The sequence below is a fragment of the Mandrillus leucophaeus genome, unplaced genomic scaffold (genome assembly GCF_000951045.1).
Source record: "Mandrillus leucophaeus isolate KB7577 unplaced genomic scaffold, Mleu.le_1.0 Scaffold301, whole genome shotgun sequence".
Lineage (NCBI taxonomy): Eukaryota > Metazoa > Chordata > Mammalia > Primates > Cercopithecidae > Mandrillus > Mandrillus leucophaeus.
Window position 1 is genome coordinate 455,175 of NW_012103155.1, and position 7,335 is coordinate 462,509.

Sequence of the window (7,335 nt, forward strand, 5' to 3'; positions counted from 1 at the left end):
GTTCGAGACCAGCCTGGGCAACATGATGAAACCCCGTCTCTACAAAAAATGCAAAAATTAGCTGGCTGTTAGTGGCTTGTGTTCAGAAGAGAACCTGGAGAATTGTTTGAGCCTGGGAGGCAGAGGTTGCAGTTAACGGAGATCACGGCACTGCACTCCAGCCTGGGCCACAGAGCAAGACTCCATCTTGACAAAAAAAAAAAAAAAGAAGAGAAAAAAGTTGTTGAGTTCATCAGGAGCACGGTCAAGATTTGAATTAAGGCCTGTCCTACTCCCACATATTTTCTTTTCCTATGCCATGGTGCTCACTAGAAACAGGGAGACACACTCAGTGAAATCCCAACATCTCTCTTAGCTCAAGGTTTTATGCAGACACACAGCGCTGTCTCACGTGAGTTAACAGTACACTGCTCCACTGGTCTCTCAGCATCTGGCTGAAGCGCTCTTGCTAGAGTACAGAGTAGGGACTGAGGTGGCAGACTGGCTACAGCTCCAGCCAAATACATTGTTTTACTAGCTCTCAACACTGAGTGGTACAGAAGAAAGGCAGCTGATGTCAGCCGCTCTCAGCCTATGTCCTGATGAGATACTGAGGTCTCCATCAAACTAACTCAGTGACCTAAGTCCACGCCCAGGGTTCCTCTTCAGCTTTCCTTCATGTGATATCTGTCATCCATCAGCTAAAGGGACAGGGCTCCTGACTCTGGGAGAAGGACATCCTTCATTTTCATAAAACTCATCACTGACCGGACTCTGAGCAGGAGCAAGGAGGAAGAGAAGGCCACCAGAAAGGGCCTTGACTGTTTCTCAGCCACTGGTGGAGAAGGACAACAACCCACAGCTGGCTCCGTGCAGATGGTAAAAACTGGTGACTTAAGCCTCGTCTCCTTTGAAAGCCATACTGTCACACCGTCTATCTAAGGAAGCCAGAGGAGGAAAATTAGATCCTCCTTGGTGCTAGCATTGTTGATTTAGTGTCAGCTAAACAACCTGAATCTAGAAATACCAGGTTATTCAGAGCAAAGGCATGCAACCTGGGTTCTCAGCCTCCAAAGACTTAAGGAAAGCATTTTTGAAGGGGGGAGAATGGAGGGACAGGTAAAGAACAGGTGAGAGGACAGGACTTTCCCCCTATGCAGAGTAACTGTGCTTTGGTTGGATTTACATCTTGGGCTTCCATTAAGAGCAGATCCTTTTTGGATACAGGACTTCTGATGCTTGGAAGAGAGGAAAGAGATGGGTGGAGGTGGGAGGCTGGACTAACATTTGGCTTAGTGTCAATTCTAGGGCCAGCCTTGACATCGGATGATTTTGCCACCCTGCCACTGGCCCACTCTCTAGAGGCAGAGTCCCAGCCTTACTTCCCTTTGTCTCCTCAACCTCCAATGCAAATCTGGTCCCTTGGTGTGTGCTCAATCAACATTTCCCTGAGTGATCCCAATTCATTCAGGATCCAGTTGAGTCTCCAGCTTAGCATGTGTTTAGTTTTGTCCTTTCAGCCTAAGCCCTCCCTTTTGACGGTTTCATTTCTTGACGTTCAACCTCTCCAAGTTAGTGTTGACCAGTGCCAGAGAAGGATGGAGACAGGACAAAGGGGTTTCCTCCAGGACACAAAGAGGCCTTCAGGAAGCCCTGCCCATGGAAAGGGAATCATTCTGCCTCCCTGAGGCCACTCTCTGTAGACAATTGCTGGTTCCGCAGATACAATTTCCCCTTTACACCCAGGAAGAGCTGGGAACGAGTTGTGTGTCTACCACTGCCAGAACAATGAGGGACAAAAGTGACCGGCAGCAGGGCTCTGGGAGGTGACCCCCTCCACAGATGCCTTGAATGGCCTAATTATATACAGACTTCTTTTTGGTTTTTGGTTTTCATTTGTTTGTTTTTTGAGACAGAATCTTGCTCTGTCACCCAGGCTGGAATGCAGTGGCACAATCTCGGCTCACTGCAGCCTCCGCCTCCCGGGTTCAAGCAATTCTCCTGCCTCAGCCTCCTGAGTAGCTGGGACTACAGGCGCCTGCCACCATGTCCGGCTAATTTTTATATTTTTAGTAGAGACGGGGTTTCACTTTATTGGTCAGGGTGGTCTTGAACTCCTGACCTCAGGTGATCTACCCACCTCGGCCTCCCAAAGTGTTCATACTTTTATCTGTTACAGAAATGCCTTGTTTCCCCCATTGCCCTTTCATTTAGTAAATCTATATTCCATTTCTCCTACGAGCCAGATTCTGTGCTAGATGCTGGGGTATGCAGCAGAAAATAAACATTCAAGAATTCCAGCCCTTGTGGAGTTTCTGTTCATCAGCATCCAGAGCTGCAGCCTCAGCCCTGGCTGCACTTTCGAATCTCCTGGAAAGTCTTAAAAAATAGGGATGTGGATTCCACTCACAAAAACTGATTCACTTGGACTGGAATCGCAATATCAGTGTTTATATGAAGAGGACTTGGGGCTAGATGAGAAGGACTCTGAGGGTCTCTGGAGAAGCTTCTAGTCTTTCCAGTTGTGCAATGACCAATCTCCCTCCTGGGTAACTTATTAGAGCCGGACCTTTCCCCTAGTTCCAGGCTGATGGAGGAAAAGGGGATGTGAACTGCTTGCTTTTTGTTTCCTCTAGAATGTCACTACAGCTTAATGTTTCCCTTTTATTTACTTAATTTCTTCTAAAAGTTGGACCTTGCCAACTGAGGTCTAGCGATCTGGATTTCAAAGATGCTCAGCCTTTGCTTTCAACCACCCTGGACCACGCAGCTGTCTTTGACTTTCCCCCTTCTCGTTTAATTTCTTCTCTGTTGCCTGTTCGGCAGCTCCTCGGTTTCCTTTGTGGCTCTGAGAGAGCAATGACCCACAAGTGGGAATAAGGGAACTTTCCCCTTCTAAGCCCACGCAACATCTCTCTTTTCAATCCTCCTTACCATTTCCACTCCCCGATCCATCCTTTCTCCTGCCTCTACTCCATTCTTTATGCTTTCTCTAGATGCGTCTGCCACTGGGGCATGGAGTCCTGGAGGAGAGAGAAGGCACCCTGTCACTAAGCCTCTGGGGTAGAGATTGCATTTCATGAAGCTCTCACCATCCTCACCCATGTTTGGCAGACAACCAGGCCTGCAAAGTGTTTCACCAACAAGCATTAAAAAGAGAAAGAAAAAAACATTTGTTTGTTTAATATCAAGAGGAGTTTATGTCCAATCCCAGAGGGTCTGAGCAAGTAGGGACTGAGCTTAAATCAGAGGACTTGGGCTTCCATATGCCCGCCAAATCATAATAATAACAATAATAACATACTAGTACTAATGCTTGTGCTACATTTGGAGCTTGAAATGATCAGCGACATTTCCCTGATGAGGTTAAACAGCCTGGCTCGGGGACCGCACATTTGCATAATAAAGATCAGAAGTCACTGCCTTCTACATCTCTCCCAGCACTGGCTGCCTGGTGTCCTTGATTCAGGGACACCACATCCTAATGTACTTCCATATGCGGCCCTGTGCAGTGATTCTAATCTTTGGCTTGCATGTGAAATGTCAGCTTTTTTTTTTTGTCTGGGAGAACAACAAATTATGTTTTTAAATGAGAAGGTGCCGCCTGTAATGGATAATATAATCTGAAAATGCAGAGGCAACATCTGTGACCCATGGTGCTAACCTAGCAAGCTCTAGTCTACTTTTCCTGCCTATCGGTTGATAGGAAAATATCACTTTCGATATAATAATTAATCATTAGTCAAAATGGATATCCCCATTGGTTCCTTGCCTCTCAGACAATCCTGCATAGCTTGACAATAAATCAGGGAAATACAGTCTTTAATATCCAATGGAATGTACTTCCAGGCACCCTCTTTCCTATATAAAGCAACAAAACACTTTGCAGAAGCCATCTATCATCAGGTGAGGGGGGAAGATGCTCCCAAGATGCCATTTGAAGGAAGGAAAATGCAGAGCCCACAGCAAGGAAGGCAGTGAGTTCAAGATGGTGGCTGTAAACCAATGAGAAACATCTCCTTGCCGTGGTGGGCTCCTACCTGGGATAATGACTGCCCCTCCCTCCCTTGCTGTCCCTCCTCCCTTTGGCCCACTTCTGGGGCCCTGTCACAGCCTGGCAGGTCATGCCCAGGCCTCACTCACCATGACTGACCAGTCCCCAGTGTCCTATCATCCTCCTCATTCCCAGGGCGGCTGTAAAGTAATCATTCCAGGCCATTTTTCTGCTTGATTCTTGGCTCTCTCTGGATCTGTTGAAATATTTACAATACCTAACATGATCCAAGAGAATAAATGAGCTGCCAAGTATGGTGGAAGGAAAAGCAGATTTGGAAGTCAGGGTGGGTCGGAGGAATCTGAGGACTCCCCTAGACTTACTTGTTGTTGGACTGACCTCTCCGTGGCCTTGTTCTCCTCATCTGAAGAAGGCGTTGTTCATGGTTTTCAATCCCTGTTTGTTGCAGCCCTGAGTTTCTGAGGCAATGGGCAAAAGGGAGGCTGGGAGAAGGAAACAGGAGGGGAAGATATCCCCAAACCTCCCTAGAGCATTTATCTTTTATTGGTTTACTGACTTGGTTTTTAAAAACCACTGAGTCAGAAGACCTGTAAAGGCACTCCAATTTGTAAACCCTATAGTTCTCCATCTCAGTACTGCCCACTTCATCCCTGGGTGTGGAAATCATGTGGGAAATGCCACTTCAGCTTGGGGCCTATAGTCACATGCCTTATGTTCTAGACCAATGGTTCCCCAACAGGGGTAATTTTGCCCTCCAGGGGACATTTGTCCATGTCTGGAGACATTTTTGGTTTTACAACTGGGGAGGAGGGAGCTACTGGCATTGAGTAGAGGCCAGGGATGCTACTAAACATCCTACAATGCACAGGACAGTCCCCCAAAATAAGCAATATCCAGTCCCAGATGGTGACAGCATGGAGGTTGAGAAACCCTGTGACAGATGATGTGACCTGAAGAAAAGCTGCCTATAGGGAGCTTCTGAGTTGGAAAGACTCTGCTCAGCCTTCCGTCTGCCCCAGCACAGATCGAGAGGGAAGTCTATTCTTGGTTCTTCCCTGCCAACAACTCCCGGGAGCCTCGGATCTGAGACACAAGAGCATTTCCTGCACTGAGGACAGTCACCCATAGACTCTTTTAAATTCACCTCTAGGAGGGAAACTTACATTGCCTGATTCCCATGTGCTCTGGAGCTACTCAAGGTGCCATATATTCAACTTTAATCTACACTAAGAGCTGGTGATAGTAACACGGGTATTGAACTTTTCACTTACAAATGTAACACATACCTACTGATTACTTACTATGTCCTAGGAATAGTGGACTCCAAGTTATGTACTAGGAATACAGCAATGAACAAAACAAAGTCCTTGTGTTTATGAAGGATCTGTGTCTGGGGAAGATAAATATATGACTCAAGTGGTTATAAGTGCTATCAATATTATTAAACAGTGTAGAAGCCAAGGTTGATTAGAGGTTGCAATGGTCAGGAGAAGGCCCTCTGCTGAGGCAGCACTGGAAGCAAGTTCTGAAGGCTGGGTGCCTGGGGGAACAGCGTTCCAGACAACAGGAGAGCAAGGGAGCTGCACAGAGCTTCCTGGAGGGCTCAGAGCAGCACAGTGAACACGCAGGAAGAGGGCAATGTCAGAGGGCCAGCTCTCACAGGACACAGTCAGCCCAATCAGATGTCCATATTTTATTCTGAGAGAGATGGAAAACCATTAGGGAATTCAGAGACAGCGACATGAACTGATTTATGTTTTGAAAGCAAAAAATCTCCGGAAAACATCTGACAGGCTATAGTTGTCCTTGTGGCCTCAATCGTCATGGGTAGAACAGGAGTCTCAAAACGCTCCCATTTTCTTTTTGCATTTAAAGAGCAAAACAAACAAACAAACAAAACGCTAGTCTTCCTTTTATCACAAATGCCATCCTGATATGATAAACCAGGAGCGAGAGATGACCACCCCCGGTTTTGCACCACGCCAGGGCAGATGGAGCAGAGCGCTCAGAATATTGTAAGTCTGCAGAAGTTCTCAAGTTTAATAAAACAAATTAATGCAAATTAACTTCACTTGAATAAAAGAAGTTTCTTGCCACTTTTAGAAGAGGGACAGGCTGGAGTGAAATGAAATCAGAACACACAGTCTGTGTCCCAGAAAGGCTAGGATCACTGATTAATATCGGAAGTCTGAGACAGGGAGAGGACATAGCCATCACCTGAAATTTATTCATAAATTGCCAGCCCTTCCCAGATAACTTGCAAATAAAGTGTGACACATGTCTAAATATTTACTGGCTTGCTGACTTTTTTTTTTTTTTTTTGCTAATTAGAATTTTTTTTTGTTTAAGGAAAACAAACAGTGTTAACAGCAAATTAATGCAGAGAGCCTCAACAGTGGGACAGCAAGACAACCTACAGTCAAATATTAAGTTGTACTTTACCAAAATTGTATCTTTGGGAAAAAATTAATTGGAAATATCAGAAATGGTCTCTGAATGTAAAAAGATTAAGGCTACCCTACCCATGGTGTATAGTTATTAAATTAGCACAATAGATACAAAAGCATTTGTTTAAAATATAAAGAGTTTTCAGCAATTATTTATCCATCATTTTCCCTCAAATGTGTGTTTAGCCCCATACCGTCTTTCCTCCAAGAAGAGGTTGGATGAGCAATTTTGTAGCTGTTTCAACAAAATGAAAAAGCTATTTTAAGATGTTGTATTTGAGTCCTTTCTCCTTTTTTTTTTTTTTTTTTTAAAAACTTTTAATGGCTTTGCACTTTAGTAAGAGCCTTTAGGTTAAGCTAACACTTCCTACTCATTCCCCTCTGGGGCTTCTGTGAAGCTTAGAGGACCTTCACGATCACTTATGTAGTTTGAGTATAGGCCTATGGACTCCAGCTGCCCTGGCCAAAGAAGAGTCTAGTCAGAATGTTGCAGCAAAAAAATATCTGATACATGGTAGGAATTGTAGCCAATGACTGCCATGACAACTCATGTGGACTTCAAGTGGCTGAGCCAGGGAAGTGAGGTGGGAAGGATGCTTCAAGAGAAGTTGTCAGCCGGGCGCAGTGGCTCACGCCTGTAATCCCAGCACTTTGGGAGGCCGAGGTGGATGGATAACAAGGTCAAGAGATAAAGACCATCTTCGTCAACATGGTGTCTGTACTAAAAATACAAAAATTAGCTGGATGTGGTGGTGTGTGCCTGTAGTCCCAGACACTCAGGAGGCTGAGGCAAGAGAATCGCGTGAACACATGAGGCAGAGGTTGCAGTGAGCTGAGGTCGCACCACTGCACTCCAGTCTGGTGACAGAGCAAGACTCCATCTCAAAAAAAAAA